We start from the raw sequence: 16110 nt of genomic DNA on the forward strand, positions 1-16110 counted from the left end.
GCAATAGTGTATTGCCACTCTTCCCCTTAAGATGGCATTAAATGCCCAAACTCTAAATCATTATATCTCGATTTGTAAATAATACTTGCCGTTATCCCTCACGGGCACCTAAGGCAAGTGCCCTGGTGCTGTCGTGGATTGCAAGTAGAACAGCTAACTACAATGTCAGCCCCTTGACTTTACTAGTGGTGCCTTGGAGAAGGATGGACCTTTCTGTTCTCATCAAGATGTGCAGCCTTCGGTTCCCAAAGGGGCAGTTCTCCTCCAACCTCTTGGTAACTCTGAGTTGGAATCGACTTGAGAGCAGTGAATTTTAGTACCTGAATCTGATATCATCATTCAAAACTAAACAATATTGGACAACTGAAGAATTGGAACTTCATTTCAAATGTCTGGTTCTCCTCCAAAATATACAGTTCAGATATTTATTTTATATTTTTATTAGAGAGTTTTGTCCTGGCATATATATTTGCCTCTTCTCTGCAGGGAGTCTCTATCATTATAACCACTAGGGGACCCTCTGAATGGCTCAGGGATCAGTCTCACCTTCAGAAGGTCAGATAGAAAGGAAACGTGATCTCCTGAAAATAATTTCCATCTTTAAAAGGAATTATGTTACTTGTGAAACTTAGCTCGACACTTGTTTCCTTTCCTGTCAGGAGGCTTATAAAGAAACATGGTTCTGGGAGGGCTGCCTCATTTTAATGACACTCGCATTCTACCTAGAGAAGTCTAGACAAAGAGCGCTGCGTCAACAAGCCATATGAATCCACTGTCGATATATTATGGGGAGGCTATAAATGCATTATGCTTAAGACAAGGTACAATTTCAGCTATAGTGTTGTTTAGCAAGTCAATTCCACTTAGGAAATTACATTATAAAGATGTCTCATTGTATTATGTTTGGGAAACAAAGCCAATCTACGATAATACCGACAGCATTGAAATATACTAAAGGAATGCTTTGCATATTTTCTAGTTAGGGTTTTTGAGGCCCAGTTTCTTCCTGCATAAAAGAGAGAGAGATCCATCCTGTGAGGAGCCTCATCTCTCAATATCTTCCAATCTGCCGTGAGCGCTAAGGAGAGGTCGCACTGAATGATTACTCTGTGCAGGATGTCTTTAAGGGCTTTTATGTATGAGTCACAGTTCTGAGAAGTTCACACTCTGATTATCCACATTTTATAGATTAGTAAATCAAGGCACAGTGAGTTCACCAACTTGCACAAATTTACAATAATGGTGAATGGTGACGGCTAATCTCTACCATTGAATCGTAGACTGCCCTGACTCAAGAGATTTTTCTAATTTTAATTTCTCTAAAATCTAGTTTTTACATCTAGTTCTCCCTAGAATGTTTGATTTTATACCTATTCACATTCAAGTTGTTCTGTAATCCTAACCTCTTTCACAGAGAACTCCCTGGTCTCTTCTTACCTCCATGCTGCCGTAAGAATCAGTGTGAACAAAATTCAGGGGTTGACGACCGCCAACTGCAAGGTCAGCATTACAAACAAGCAAACAAACAAACAAAACACCAACCATTCTTTAGGAGAAAACTGAGGCTTTTTACTCCATGAAGATTTAAGCTTGAAAACTTTCCTATGAGACAGAATCTACTCGATTACAGTGAGTTTGATGTTTCTGTTTGTAGTTTTCCCCGACCAATCTAACAATCTCAAGGACAAAGACTAGTAATTCCGCAGTAGATATTTTATTTATGTAAAACCAAACCCAAGACCAAACTAACTTTCATAGAGTCATAGTGACCCTACAGGACAGGGTAGAATGGTCCTTGTGAGTTGCTGGGACTGTCGCTTTTTAAGGGAGTGGAAAGTCTACTCTCGCCCCTGAAGGGTGCCTGGTAGTTTTGAACTGGTAGCCTTAAGTTTCTCAGGCCCCTAGCCACCAGGGTTCTTTTTCATAAACAGTAATATGCAGAGATTATATGAGTTAATTTGGTAAAACTGTTTTTGAACTATTATTTTTCATGCAATTATTACATGGGCAGTGTGTTAATCCAGGTAGTCTAGAGAAACAAATCCAGGGAAACTCATATGTGTAAAAGAAAGAGCTTTATATACAGAGTAATTGTATATTAAGAAATATCCCGGACCAGTCTAGATCAAGTCCATAAGTCTAATATTAGCCCATATGTCGATAAAAACTATAAAGTCCTCTTCAAACTCAAAAAACACATGCAATGATGCAGAATGCAGGGCGATCACAGGACAGTGGGAAGAAAGTATTGGATCCAGTGGTGGTGTAAGCATCTCAACGCCAGAGGGGTCTCCACCTGGCTTCTCCAGTTCTCAGGGAATAGGGAATATCAGCTTAATGCCATAGGTCTTGTCCTCAGGGATGGCTTGCAGGAAGTGAGCAGAGTCTGTCTCCCACCTTCAAGGAGGAAATAGGCATTCCCAAAATTCTCAGTTGAAGGGCATGCCTGGACAGAGGCCTCATTGGCTATAATCTGATTGACCGGCTAGACTGCACCCCTTCATTCTTAATCCTCTGAAGTCCCAAATTGACACCAGATTATGTAACTACCACAATCAGTAATCTTAAATAGGACATCTCAGGGATATTATCTACTAAAAAAAATTAAATGTTCCAATAAAATAATAGAAATGCCAATTTATGTACATTTCAAAACATTCTAAAATTGAAAAAATATATAAATAATAGCATCCTTAATTAAATTTGACTGATAAAAAACAAAACTAATTTGGTTTTTACAATTGAAGCATAATTTACTAAAGTTATTATATCAACTAGTGTGGGAGAGTGTTCTCATCTTGACTTTGGAATAAAGTTCTCACAAAGAATTATAATTTGTTTAATTCTATTCTTTGGAATCAAGAAATATACAAGTAGTTCTGAATTCAGATGTATTATTATAGAGACTATATAGCAAAATAGTTATCAAATAGAAAACATCCATTACACCAAATAATAGCTATTCAATGAAATGATTTTCCCCACTGTGAATATCATAATGTGATGGTAGAGGCTGATGAAGAAGTCTAGACTGAAACCCAGATCTATTCTGTACACTGAACAGCTGAAAGAGGTGAGAAAATAAGACACTTTGATATCGAAATGTGCATAGCAAAGATAGAAAAGTCTTTATCCCCGAATGAGAAAGGAGGCAGGCGATGCCAAAATAGATTGGCATGGTTCTGTTTCCAAAGAGGAGTGGATGGACCCCTTGCATGTTTGTCAGAAGAAGCAATAGGTGTGGAGTGACTGCGCACTACTTAGTTGGAGATAATGCAATTGGTTAGAGAGTGAGAGAGATCCTCTTTTACCAGAGGTTGGACCTTCGAAAGGAAACAACTCAAGTCTTTACTACATGGACGCTAATATCATCTTGCTCACTGGATCCTCACAAAGATTTGAATACAATTGTGTATGTAAAGCTGCACTTTAGCAAATATACTCCAGGCAGTTAATAAATTCAATAAATTTAAATTGCTGAGCTCTGACTCTATTGTTTTCCTCTAAGGAGTTGCGTTCTCAGTTATAACATACTAATAAAATTGCTCTTATTTTGCATTTAACAGATTATAAATTGCAGACATAATTTAGTATCTTTTAAAACTCTTCTTAGTTAATGCTATTTATGTTGATATATTCTATAATGTATTATAATAGTTACCTAACTTGAGATTGTTTGATTACACCTACATTGTATTAATTTTGATATATTAGTCATCTGTGTATGACAATATTGTCCTAATAGACACTGTGCATTTAATTTGGGATATAAAATATTTATTCCCATAAAATGTCATACATGAATACAAATGAAAGGAAATATCTTAGTAACTATTTAAAAGAGGTTGAGAAGGACAGAGATGACTTGATTTTACAATTTCCAATTTTAATAGATTTGAATTTTTATGTAGTATGCACAATAAACTTAAAGATTATTTGATTTGATACTTACATTGAAAACAGTCTAGCTACTAATAAAACAAAATTGAATTAAGTATTGTGCCTGGAGTGATATGCACTATGGTTTAATCAAAACTCATAAAGCCAGTAGTAGAGATGGGGACATATGCAAAATATAAAACAAGAGTTTAATATTCATTAACTTTTACATGCATCATAACAGAAAGTATATATACTTATTTTTCTTTTTATAGATGAGGAAATGGATTCAGAAAAGAAATGATGCTCGGGCTGAGCCACACACAGAGAACTCATTTAGAGACAGCAAGGTGCTCATAATGATAACATTAGTGTCTGTGTTGTCTGACTTTCTCTTATGTCTTTGGGAGGTAAAAGTAACCAGACAAGCAATGTTTTCAATTTTACAAGTCTAGGGGAAGATGTTGGAGGGGGGATTTTTTTTTACAAGTCTAACCTTTTTAGGCCAAGATGAACAATAAAGAAATCCACAAGTAAACAACTATCATATCATACAGAGGACCAGGTGCTGTGGCATAATAAAGTATGATCATGATGAAGGAAGGACTGGTGATTGAGCTAGCTAGATAATAAAACGTCTTTTGGATATATAAAATTCGAGTTTTATCCACGAGTTGCGAAAGTTCTGAGAAGCCCTGGTTCTTGGCTAAGGCCCTTGGTGAAAATGAGTCCAGCATTTTCCAAGAATTGCAAGAACAATGTAGCCCACCTGGAGTGAGGAAGAAGAGGAGGCGTAGAAATTGAAACTCCAGAAAGAGGCAGAAGCAGACTCTTACCTGGTCCAGTGAGGCCAATAGATAATTTGAGCCTTGAATGAAATAACCTAATTGTAGTAGGGTTGGCTAAAAGAACAAAAGCCACACCTCCATCAAAGTAACTCCTGGGTGTATGCGAGCCATCTGGCACACAGAGAAAGATGCCAGGCCCTTGGATGGAACAGCACATCCAAGGTCCCTATCTCAAGCGACAGAGGCTGCCATGACCAGATGCACCAGAGGAGCACAGAGACTGCAGGTACTTTCTCCGCTTCGGCCTTGGCCTAGGGGACTATGTGACAGATGACAGGTGGACTGGTTTCTTTCTTGACGCACAGACGCAGCAGACCAGGGACCATGGGAACGAGAGGCTGAGGACCAGAGAGAAATTTGGTTGCCGCCTTAGGTGAGTTGCTGTGGACCATCAAGGACATCCTCACTGTTTACTGATCTTTCCTGGCAACCTACGACAGTATCTAATAAACCCCCTAATCATGAATATTGTCTGTGAGCTCTGTGTGGCTGTTAATCATTACACTCGGCATCCACGGAGAATGTGGTGGGAGGAATGCCAGAATACGGGGGAGAACGCATGCCTGCGCCTCTTTCATGGCTACAGGGAACCCAGGGCTGGTCAGATGTGCCAGCCTTACATACTATTTATTGCAATCTGGAGTAAAACTAAAATAAAAATCAAACAAACGAAAAAGAAGGTAGTGAATTCTGGTAGAAGCCAGAGAAAAGATCTAGCAATCTGATCCTATGAATTTTCACAACCTAGGGAACCCTGACCCCACAGTGTGCTGTACTGTCGAAGACTTGAACACTTAATTCTTAGACAATGTAGCAACGTTTACATTTAAATCCTGGAACTGATTCTCAACCATTAAAACTACTAGTCTTACGTCCTTAGTTGGGAACATACATTTTTACATCTGTGTCTATTTTTCTGTAGACAGTCTAATTGCTTGAAAGGAAAAAAAAGCATAGCCCTCTTGCCGTGATCTCTGTGAAATCTCCAGTCTTCATACAAAATGGCCCCAGATGGCCCCACTCCCCCATGCTTCCCTTCACTCTTTCTATGCCCATGCCTCTTCCAGTACTGGGGAACCGGCGGCATGCCTCTGCAAGCCTACTTTATCACGGTCCCGCCTCCCTCGGTGAGGCTATGGAAGCATCGTCAATATATGAGAAACCCATTCCCACACTCTCCTTTTGAGCGGTGGTTTCCTGATTTAACTCCTAATTTCATTTAAAGTCTTAACAGAAATATAAGTGCAGGCTTAAAAGGGGTTATGCAATAGAGTTTAATAAAAATATTATTATGAACATGTGGGCACAATTGAATAAAATAAAGAGCTGGTGAAGCAGCCGGTGTAGTTAGCAGAGTTAAGAAATTATTATCTTTGGTTTCAAAGGGACCGGCAATGAGAACAATTACCAGCAATGAGAACCTGAGAGAGAGTAGTAGCTGTGGAATTCAGTAGAGGATCTCATTTGATGCCAACCTATGGCTCAGTAGATTGTACTGGAAAAGCAACAACAACAACAATAAAACAACAGAAAACCTCATTGCCATAGAGTCGACCTTACCTTATAATGACCCCCATACAACAGGATAGAATTGTCCCTCTGGTTTCCACGGCTGTTCATCTTCAGGGGAGTGGAAAGCCTCGTCTTTCTGGTGCACTTCTCCTGTGTTCTCTGCCATTGAATTGATGCCAACCCATCACAGTCCTATAGGACAACATAGAAATGCTCCTCTGAGTTTCTAAGACTATAACCCTTTATGGGAGTAGAAACCCCATATGCCACCTGGAGTGGCTAGTGGTTTCGAACTTCTGACATCGCAGTTAGCTGTTAGCAATCTAATGATAAGCCAATACCACTAGGACTCTTTTACTATTGATCTCAATTTTCCATTTTTCTGCTGATGCCTACCATTGACTCAAACCAAATAGAAGTGTGAAAGCTATAAGACTAAAACTTTGGGTACACTCTCCCATTGGCAGGAAATGCAGAGAGAAGTAGAAAATGTATCAAGACGCACAACAATAACAAACTGTGCCAGCTATTGTCTTATCTGATGAAAGTCACAAAAAGAATTAGTCTCTCTCGTACGCTGAAGTTTCAGTGATATATACAAGCTACCTACTTTTATTTACTTTCCAAATTTCAAACATAAAAGATTAGTAGTCTCAATCTAGAACCCACATAATCGAGCCACGGTTTTGTATACATCTTGCGTGAGCTACTCTGTGGTGTGATAAGAAGGCTTTGAAATCATTTCCCAGGGACAGTGTTTCATTATTACTTACTTGAAAAACAATCAGGCGAGATGGGAATCCAAATTGCATCAATTTATTGAAGTTGTGGTGGCTTTGGAAATGCCAATAAAGACGAGGACGACTGGAGAAGAACCGGTCAGAGACAATGCTCCTGGGAGCCTTTTCCTTTCCCGGGCTATTGTCGTTGCTATCAGAAGGTAATAGAATAAAGATAAAAAGAACAGGCTTTGAAATAATTCAGTTTAGCAACTCATTTTTATCTCTTGCAGATCATTAATACATGGTTGGGCAACTTTACATGATTCTCAAAATGCATTTCCAAGGAACTTCCTATAATTCAGCAAGATCATAAACTCAATCCAAATGCATTCATTCCATATCTACTGTATCTTTGGCACTAAGGAAGGTGGCCTTAGAGATCTAGAAAAATAGTACATGGTTCCTTTTGAACATAAATTAATCGGCGTCACGCAGTCGGGAATAGAAATAGAAGCTACTACTGATTGTGGGAATTCGTGAGTAGCTATCAAAATAACTGTATTCATCTTTGCCCACATGCTCAGTGGAGAAATGAAATTATTAAAACATCCGCCTCCCACTCATTCTTGTCTTCTGAATAAAGTTTCACATTTTTTACTTTAGTGGATCTGAGTTGCAGCCTGAACTTGGGGAGACTCAGAAAAGGAGTTTCTGGCCTCAAAATCATATTAACGCTATAGCTTTGCAAGTGGGGTTATTTATACATTAAGTGAGCAAAGATGGAAAATTTATGAATAAGTTGAGCATTTAAGCTACATTTAAAAAATAAATACACTATGCTCTTTCTGTTTGACATTGTTTCAAAGTATGATATTTGTACCTTTGTACAATACAAATGGCTTTAGTTCACATTTTGTAAGTTATTTGAGAGGTCTTTGAAAAAATTGTGGGGAAAAATCCATTATTTTTTAATTTTATATTTCCAAAAATTTTTGAAGATAATTTGTATATCTATGTTAATTAGTATTAGCAAATATACTAGATAACTGAATAATAATAAACAACTTGCTTTTAACAAATCTTGTGTGTGAATTCAGTATTTTCTTCTTTTGTTTGTTCCTTTGTATTTAGGCTCTTTAATGTGTTATTGTTTTCATCAAACTTATGGAAGTATAACCATAATTATTTCTAAGAATTACCTCTTTGTCTATTGGCACTCTATATATTTATAAAATTTCTATCAATTATTTTTGTCTTTTTGTGTGTGAATTTAAGCTTTATAAATTCTGTTGATATATCTTTAAGCTAATCGTACTTTCTCTAGTGCCTAAATTTAATTGTATCCAATGGAATTTTATTTGAAATATTATGTATTTTTAACTTTAGATTTCAGTTTGCTACTTTGTATCTTAAATTTCTCCAAAAATGTTTTGTCAAATACCTTTTAAGCCCTGCAATCTATTTGATAAGTATTTATCTTAACTATATTTATGCTAGATAGTGCCCTGGTTTTTAAGTCTCTGTGATTTGAGATTTTAAAAAATATCCCCATTAATTTTACTTTACTGGTTAAGTCATCGTTTCCTGCTTCTTGACATGCCACGTTATTTTATTTTGGGTGTCTGGAAGTTGTTATCTTCCTTTAAAAAATCACGCTTTATTTTGGTTTTGCATGATTTTGAGAATCCGTTTCATTTCCTTAAAATCTGTTTTATATATTTTTAAAATGGTCTGGAGAGATTTCACTCAAGGACCACACCTTCCATACTACAGAAAAACAAGGCTTCTGGAATTGCTACAGAATGCTGCCTGCTTTTTCCAAGACTTTTTCTAACCCCCTGACTATTCAAGAGAAAAGCAATCCCCATCGCTTGTGAGTTCTAATGTATTAAATCTGTCTTTGTAGAGATTCATAGATTTGTACAACTTCTAATCAGCCTTGCAAATTTCCATCACTTTATCATCCCTGCCCGCTGATATATCTCTCTTCATCCCAGTCAACTTGAATCGATTTTTATTCTATCTTCCATTTGTTTATAGGATAAGGAGAGTGTCTAATTGACAAAATCCCTAACTAGGACACATCTGAAACAACTGTTGACCACAGGAAAGCAAACGACACAACAAGCTGCTTTAAAACTTAGACCAACATCAAGATGTCTTTGTTGACTAATTAGGTAGCAGGGCTTAACTTTTAATTACCAACATTCCTGTAAATGAGAGAACACCCTCAGCAGTATCTGGAATTTTTAGGTAACATGCACAACTAACCTTTCTGCTTATGAGCAATGTATTGAGCTTTAAATATTCCATTGAGACTGCATTAAGTCAAGTACATTAGACTAACTGCATTTTGTAAGGGAATTTTCCTAACTATATTAAGTAAAGTGATTTGGGTTATATAACCCACACAGATCATTGCTTCTAGAATGTCCTTCTGAGATTGAGTCTTGGAAAAAAACCAAATAAAACAAAACTGTTGCTTAAAACGAACTGTTAATTGAATAATGATTTAAAGAAACATAGACAATGAAATAGAATTTAAAAAAACCCAGAAATCAATCCACTTATTTACAGGCAGCTAATCTTCAACATACATATATATGATACATTCAATGAATGGATTTGAACTCCTAACTAAAGACTTAAGGCCTTACAAAAGGACAAGTCGTGGCCCAGCTCTCTAGTTACCCTCATGAGGTGATCACTAAAGCTGTGGGTGCTATACTTGTTCAGTAAACCACAGTCCGTTGTAGTGCTAGAAAGAACAAACCAATCTGCATTGGAAAAAGTAAGACCAGACTGCTCCTTAGAGGCAAGGGTAGTTAGACTTAGTCTTACATATTGTCAGGAGAGACCAATCCTAGAGAAAAATATCATGTTTGGTAAAGTGGAAGAAGGGTAGGGAAAAGAGGGAGGTCCTCAACAAGATGGACTGACACAGTGACTGCATCAGTGGGCTCAGAAATAGGAACAATTGTGAGGACGGCACAGGACCAGGCAGAGTTCTATTGTTGTGCTAGGGTCAATATGGGTTGGAACTGGCTAGATCACACCTAACAACAACACATAGTAAGGCATAGTGGAGGAAGCAGAGAGTGCCTGGCTATTTGAATTATAGTGTCTGCATTCTTAAAGGATTTCCCCATCTGGGACCTGACAGTCAATGCGTGCAGAAGAAACTGCCCACAACTAAGTGTGATCGTAGGTTTTAAATAAAATCCATAATCAGAAGGAGGGGTGCATTAGAACTTAAATTCTGAGCACTAGGTTTTGGGAAGGCAATGTAGACCAAAATAGTTGAGATTAATTTTTTAGGGTGATATACATTCTATTTTAATTTTATTTGTCTATTGGGAGGTGGGAGAAAGGTGACTCAAATAGTCTTTCTTCATTCATCTCTTTGTCTTTAACTAGGAACCAAAGCAAATATGAGATGAAATCAATAAAAGACATCTCATTGGCCCTCAAAATGAAAGGAAATGGTTTTTTATTCAGAGTTCCTATATATATTACTAGTAATTCAATTCGCAGTATAGATGATACACTTGCTGTGAGTTATCTATTTGTACTGAATAATTAATAGCTCTCATGCTGTGCGGTTGTTAAATTCAATATATGTTTTAGAGATAAGCATCATAGAGTTTCCGAATTTGAAATTAGCTTTAATCCAAGAATTTCAATGAGTAATAGAAGTATAATTTACATTTTTATTTGGGGTTACATATTCTTTTAAATGTGCATGAGGAAGTACCAAGATATATTTACCAAAATATATTAAAAGCACAAATGATTCTAGGGGATAAAAACTCCTTTTCTTCTATCTAATTTTAACAATATATGAGACTCTGAATTAGTAATCTCCTCTGCTGATCCAAGAGTGCAGGAGAGTGCAAGCAGACTTTCCTCATGGTACATTAAAATATTTAAGAATTCATCAAAAGGAAATACCTTTCATCTTTACAGAGAGGTAATCAACCTTTGTAAGTCAATACTTAGTCTCAGTTCTTTTATTCAATTCTAAGTATAACTGACTAATCTTTCCAAGTACCTTCTCTCTTACTGTGAAAGGTATTTCAATCTCACTCAATTTAAAAAATATATATATTTTTAATTCATAAGGTATAAAATTATTAAATGTGTGAAGTGTTTTCCTCCCTCTAAGATGACTGTTTAGTTTATATCCAAGCATACTGTAATGCCTCGTGTATTAGAAAGAATATAGCACAGGTAGGACCAAGCACTTCAGAGTGAGATGAACCTGAGTGAAGTCTCTGTCTGTCAGTTTGATAGAGCTGAAATCACGTGCTTTTATGCTTCAAAAATATCATATCTCAAATGTGTTGATAAAACCTCATCATTGTATAAAGATAACTAAAGAGAATGGTTTTAAAGATAAAGAAAAAAGATACAATAAATGCTAGTTGCTCATGCTGGTGCAACCATATTCCTACCCAATATTATACTTTGATCAACTGAAACATTTGCTATTTTACCAATGATGCTACTGGATATAAATACACGATAACAAAGGATCCATTCATAACAGCAAATCCTCATTTCCGATGAAAAGAGTGTGTCTTAGTTATTTTTGTGTCTCTGATAGTTAGCTTGGAACCTGTTACATAAAGATCATAAATATGGTAAATGCTTCAGAATGAATAAATTGTAGTTCAGAATTTTACATTGATCGCTGAAGACAAAATCGGTGCATAATCAAATGTGGTGAAAAAAGCTGATTGTGTCTGGTTATTAAAGGATACAGAGTTTGTAGTCTTAAAGGATTAAAGATAAACAAGTAGCCATCTAGCTGGGAAGCAACAAAGCCCACATGGAAGAAGCACAGCAGCCTGTGAGATCATGAGGTGTTGACAGGTTCAGGTATCAGGCATCAGAAGACCCAAAACAGACAACCATATCTGTGCGAGTGAGTGGAGACCCAAACTCATCTGTAGACAATTAGACATCCCCTCACAGAAGGGTGACAAGGAAGGGACAGACAAGCCAGCTAGGATGCAGCATAGCACTGAAGGACCATACCACATTCCTCTAGTTCTTTAATGCTTCCTTCCCACCACTATCATGATCCCAGTTCTACCTTATAAATCCAGTTAGATCAGAACACGTACACTAGTATAGATAAGAGCTCAAAACCCAGAGGATCCAGGACAGATAACCCCTCAGGAAAATTAACGGGAGTACCAATACCATGGGGGTAGGGGGCGAAGGATGAGGAAGGGGCAACTGATTGCAAGGATTAAAGTAGAACCCCCACCCAAGGGGGACAAACAACAGAAATGTGGGTGGAGGGAGACAGGGACTGTTGTAAGATATGAAAATAATAATAATTTATCAAGATTTCTGGGAAAATATGAGAAGCTGATACCAAGGGTTCAATTAGAAAGAAAATATTTTGAAAAGGATGATGACAACATATGTACAAATGTGCTTGACACATGGGTGTATGGATTATTACGAGTTGTCAGAGCCCCCAATAAAGTGATTAAAAAACAAAACAAAACAAAAACCAACTATAATATCAGATCACTTTAAAGAAAGAAAATTATTGATATATATATATATGGGAAATAATATTGTTGTCATTCAAATTCCTATGAACTAATCAAGATAGCTAAATATGCCATAAATTGTACTTAAAGAACACTGATTTATCTCCTAATATTTGCATGTGCTGTGTACATATTTATAGTTTTAATATATCTAATTTGATTTATTATATACCTAGAATGTACTTTCAAATTTCTTAATTTACTTTTAAGGCCAAATATCATCTATTTTTATGAATGACACATGTGCCTTAAAAGAATTTGTATTCTAATGTGTATGGGGCATTCTAGATGTCAATTAGGTAATTTGTTGATATATTTTTCAAGGTTTATATAGCTTTCCTGATTATTCAATTGTTTTTTTTATTTTTTCTATCAATTACACAGGGAAGAGATTTGAATTATCCATATGTAATTGTGGATTTGACTATTTCTATAAGCTTATTCAATATTTCTCCTGATCAAATAATTTGAGAAGCTAGACTTTATGAAGAAGATAATGACAGTTATGATACAGAGGGCCATATAGCTATGATACAGAGGGTCATTTGCTTTTTAGAAGCAAATAGGATAATTACATTTTTTTTTTTGGTCATCTAAACTGGTCCAGAATTTTCAGTGGTTTGGCAGTAACACCTAATAATCCCCTATGATGAGGTCTTGAGGGTATATCCTGTTTCCAATACCCAAACTTATTTGCTTGTTGCTGGATCTAAAACCGGCATTTGGTCTATGGACTTCTGCCAATAGACTGTTTCATTTCTTCTCAATCCTGGGACTCATCTTTGGCTATCTGTCCTACTAAACTAGAATGTGTTGCCTCTACAGCCTCACATCTGACTTGCTGACCTTAGATTTATTTGCCTCAACAGATTTGCTCTCCTACTAATCGTGGGTTCATCAACTCCTACAGCTGCACATGTCAGGAGAAACCTCCACCTGACCAAGGGGCTCGAACTTGCCCATTTCTACAACTGTGTGGGCCACGGTCTTCATGCAAATTTCTCTATATATGTATATATACCATGCATACCATGGACGTGCTATGAGGATTACCAATCCCTGGAAAAGAGACCATTGACACAGTGGCTATGACAATGGCCGAAACATAACAATTGTGCATGTGTCATAGAAATGACTTGTGTTTATTCTGCGGTACACATCAATGTACAAAAAGTTCGTTAACTAGTGGAAGTAAATGGCCTAGCCAAGTTGACACAGTTGAGATGAATCAGAACAGAATTCACAACACCTAACATTATCAACAAGCTTACGATGGTATTCCTGGGGGATGCCTAAGATTTCGGACTTGACGATTAACTGAGGTAGTTTGAACTCCCACTGAAGTGCTGCAGAAAAAAGGCCTGGTGACTTTCTTCCAAAAGATGACAGATTTGAATATCCCGTGGAGCACATTTCTCTTATGACACGCAAGGAGTCATCATGAGTGCACACTGACTCCACAGTAATGGCTATCACTGTAGAAACCTATTCTCTGCTTTATCTCTTTTAGAGCTCATTTACTGAGGGACTGTCTTCTTGATGATTTTATTGTTTTATCACGATGACATGTCTGCCTTTATCTAGGATTATATTTCTTTTTTGAAATCTCCTTTGTCAGATATTAACATAACCATTCCACTTTTCTTTTGATTAATGCTTGCATGGTTTAGTCACTTCATCATTTTATATTTAAGCATTATGTGTATGTATATGTAGAGTGGCTTTCTTGTAAACAGTTGGCAGTTAATGGTATGGCTTTTTAGCCATACTGACAATCTGTCTTCTGCCCTTCATTGTTTAGACCAGTGCTGTCCAAGAGAGATAGTGTGCAATTTATAAATACTAAAACATTATAAATACTAAAATGGGAAACATAGTTTCCAGTAGTATCCAATGATAAAAATACATGAAAATAATCTAGTAAATTTTTATTTTATGCAATGAATCAATATGCTATCATTTCACATGCAATCAGTACAATATTAATTTTCACTCACTTTATACCAAGCCTTCAGAATCATATGGATATTTTGAACACACCAGCCATCACTGTTCAGATTAGGTACCTTTCAAGGACTCAATAGTCACAGGTTGCTAGTGGTTACTGAATTGGACCCCACATTTACACCACACTCATTTAATGAGCTAGTCATAGCACTGAGTCTCAAGCTCTCATTTTGCTATTTGTTTTCTATTTGTATCTTCTGTCTTTTGCTTCACACTTTCTCTTTAGTTTTATATCCTGTTTGGAACTCCAGTGGTGTACTGCTTTATGCATTGGGCTGCTCACCACAAGTTCAATGGAAGAGTGAGGCTTTTTGCTTCCTTAAGGACACGGTCATGGAAACCCATGAATCAGTTCCATTCTGTCCTATTGGATTGCTATGAATCAAAATTGACTAGATTGCACTGAGTTTGAGTTTTGCATTTTTTAAGCTTTGTATTCCTTTATTTGCTGAATGTTTTTTAATGATTAATTTTGTCATCATCATTGGCTTATTAACAATATTTTAATTTTATTATGGACTTATTAGCAATATTTTCCATTTTAATTGGTTGTTCTAAAGTTTATAACTATATTAATACAAGTTAATAAGTTAAAAGAATAGAGTTCAAGTTGTCAAGCTTACAGTGCATTGCTATAACTTTTGCTTTCCAATGGTTCCTTCATAGTCTCCTGAGCAATAAATAAAACCTGAACTACAGAGACACCATGAGGAAGGGCATAAGAATGGATTCACCAGGGTTGAGCAAATGATTTTGTAAATTTTTGTAAACTATAAAATAGGTGTCCAGTGCTTTATCAGGCTTCTAAAATCCAATCAAGCAGAAGTTTTAGGACTTTAACAGAATCAGTTTAAAGATCTATTTTGCTTCAACAAAATGAAATGTCAATGATCCAATTGGAAGCATTCAAACTCTGTCTTCAGTGTCATTAGCAAAATTGGAAATGCCTGCTGTTGGAAATTGTTGGCACTTAGAAATCTGACTGAAGTCTGAAATAGGGTGGAAAAAGATCAAGTAAATTAACTTCCTTGTATTGGTTACTAAAAACAATTTTAAAAATTAAGGTTTTCACTAATCTTGTCCTCAGACCTTAGAATATTAAAGGCATATACAAAAACAATACAAAAATCAAAGAACATATCAGTCTATGAGAGGGGGACAATCTACCACCTACCAATCTAGCAGTCAAAGGAGGAAGTGATTTATTTCCATGAAGGACATAATGGGTGGTAAGGAAGACTTTCAGCAGAACGAGATGCCTGGACTGTTTTTTTTTTCAAAGATGGATATATCTTTGACAACACAAGAAAATGTTCAGATGTAGGATATTTTAGTGCATATAGAGTAAATGTAATTTTTTACTTGGAAAGCAACATCTATTTTGCAAGTTTCTACCCAAGAGTTTTAATAGTCTTCCTTCAAGGATCCACAAAATACTACGCTGTTTTAATTTTTATCTTGCTTACAATAAAAGTTAAGCTTCAAGAAGCTAGTAGGTATGCCCATGTTACATAAACGAGGTGGATTCAAAAGCTTACAAGACAAATTAAATTACCTTTTATTTCAATTTCC

Source organism: Tenrec ecaudatus, chromosome 4 (assembly GCF_050624435.1).
Source record: "Tenrec ecaudatus isolate mTenEca1 chromosome 4, mTenEca1.hap1, whole genome shotgun sequence".
Classification (NCBI taxonomy): Eukaryota; Metazoa; Chordata; class Mammalia; order Afrosoricida; family Tenrecidae; genus Tenrec; species Tenrec ecaudatus.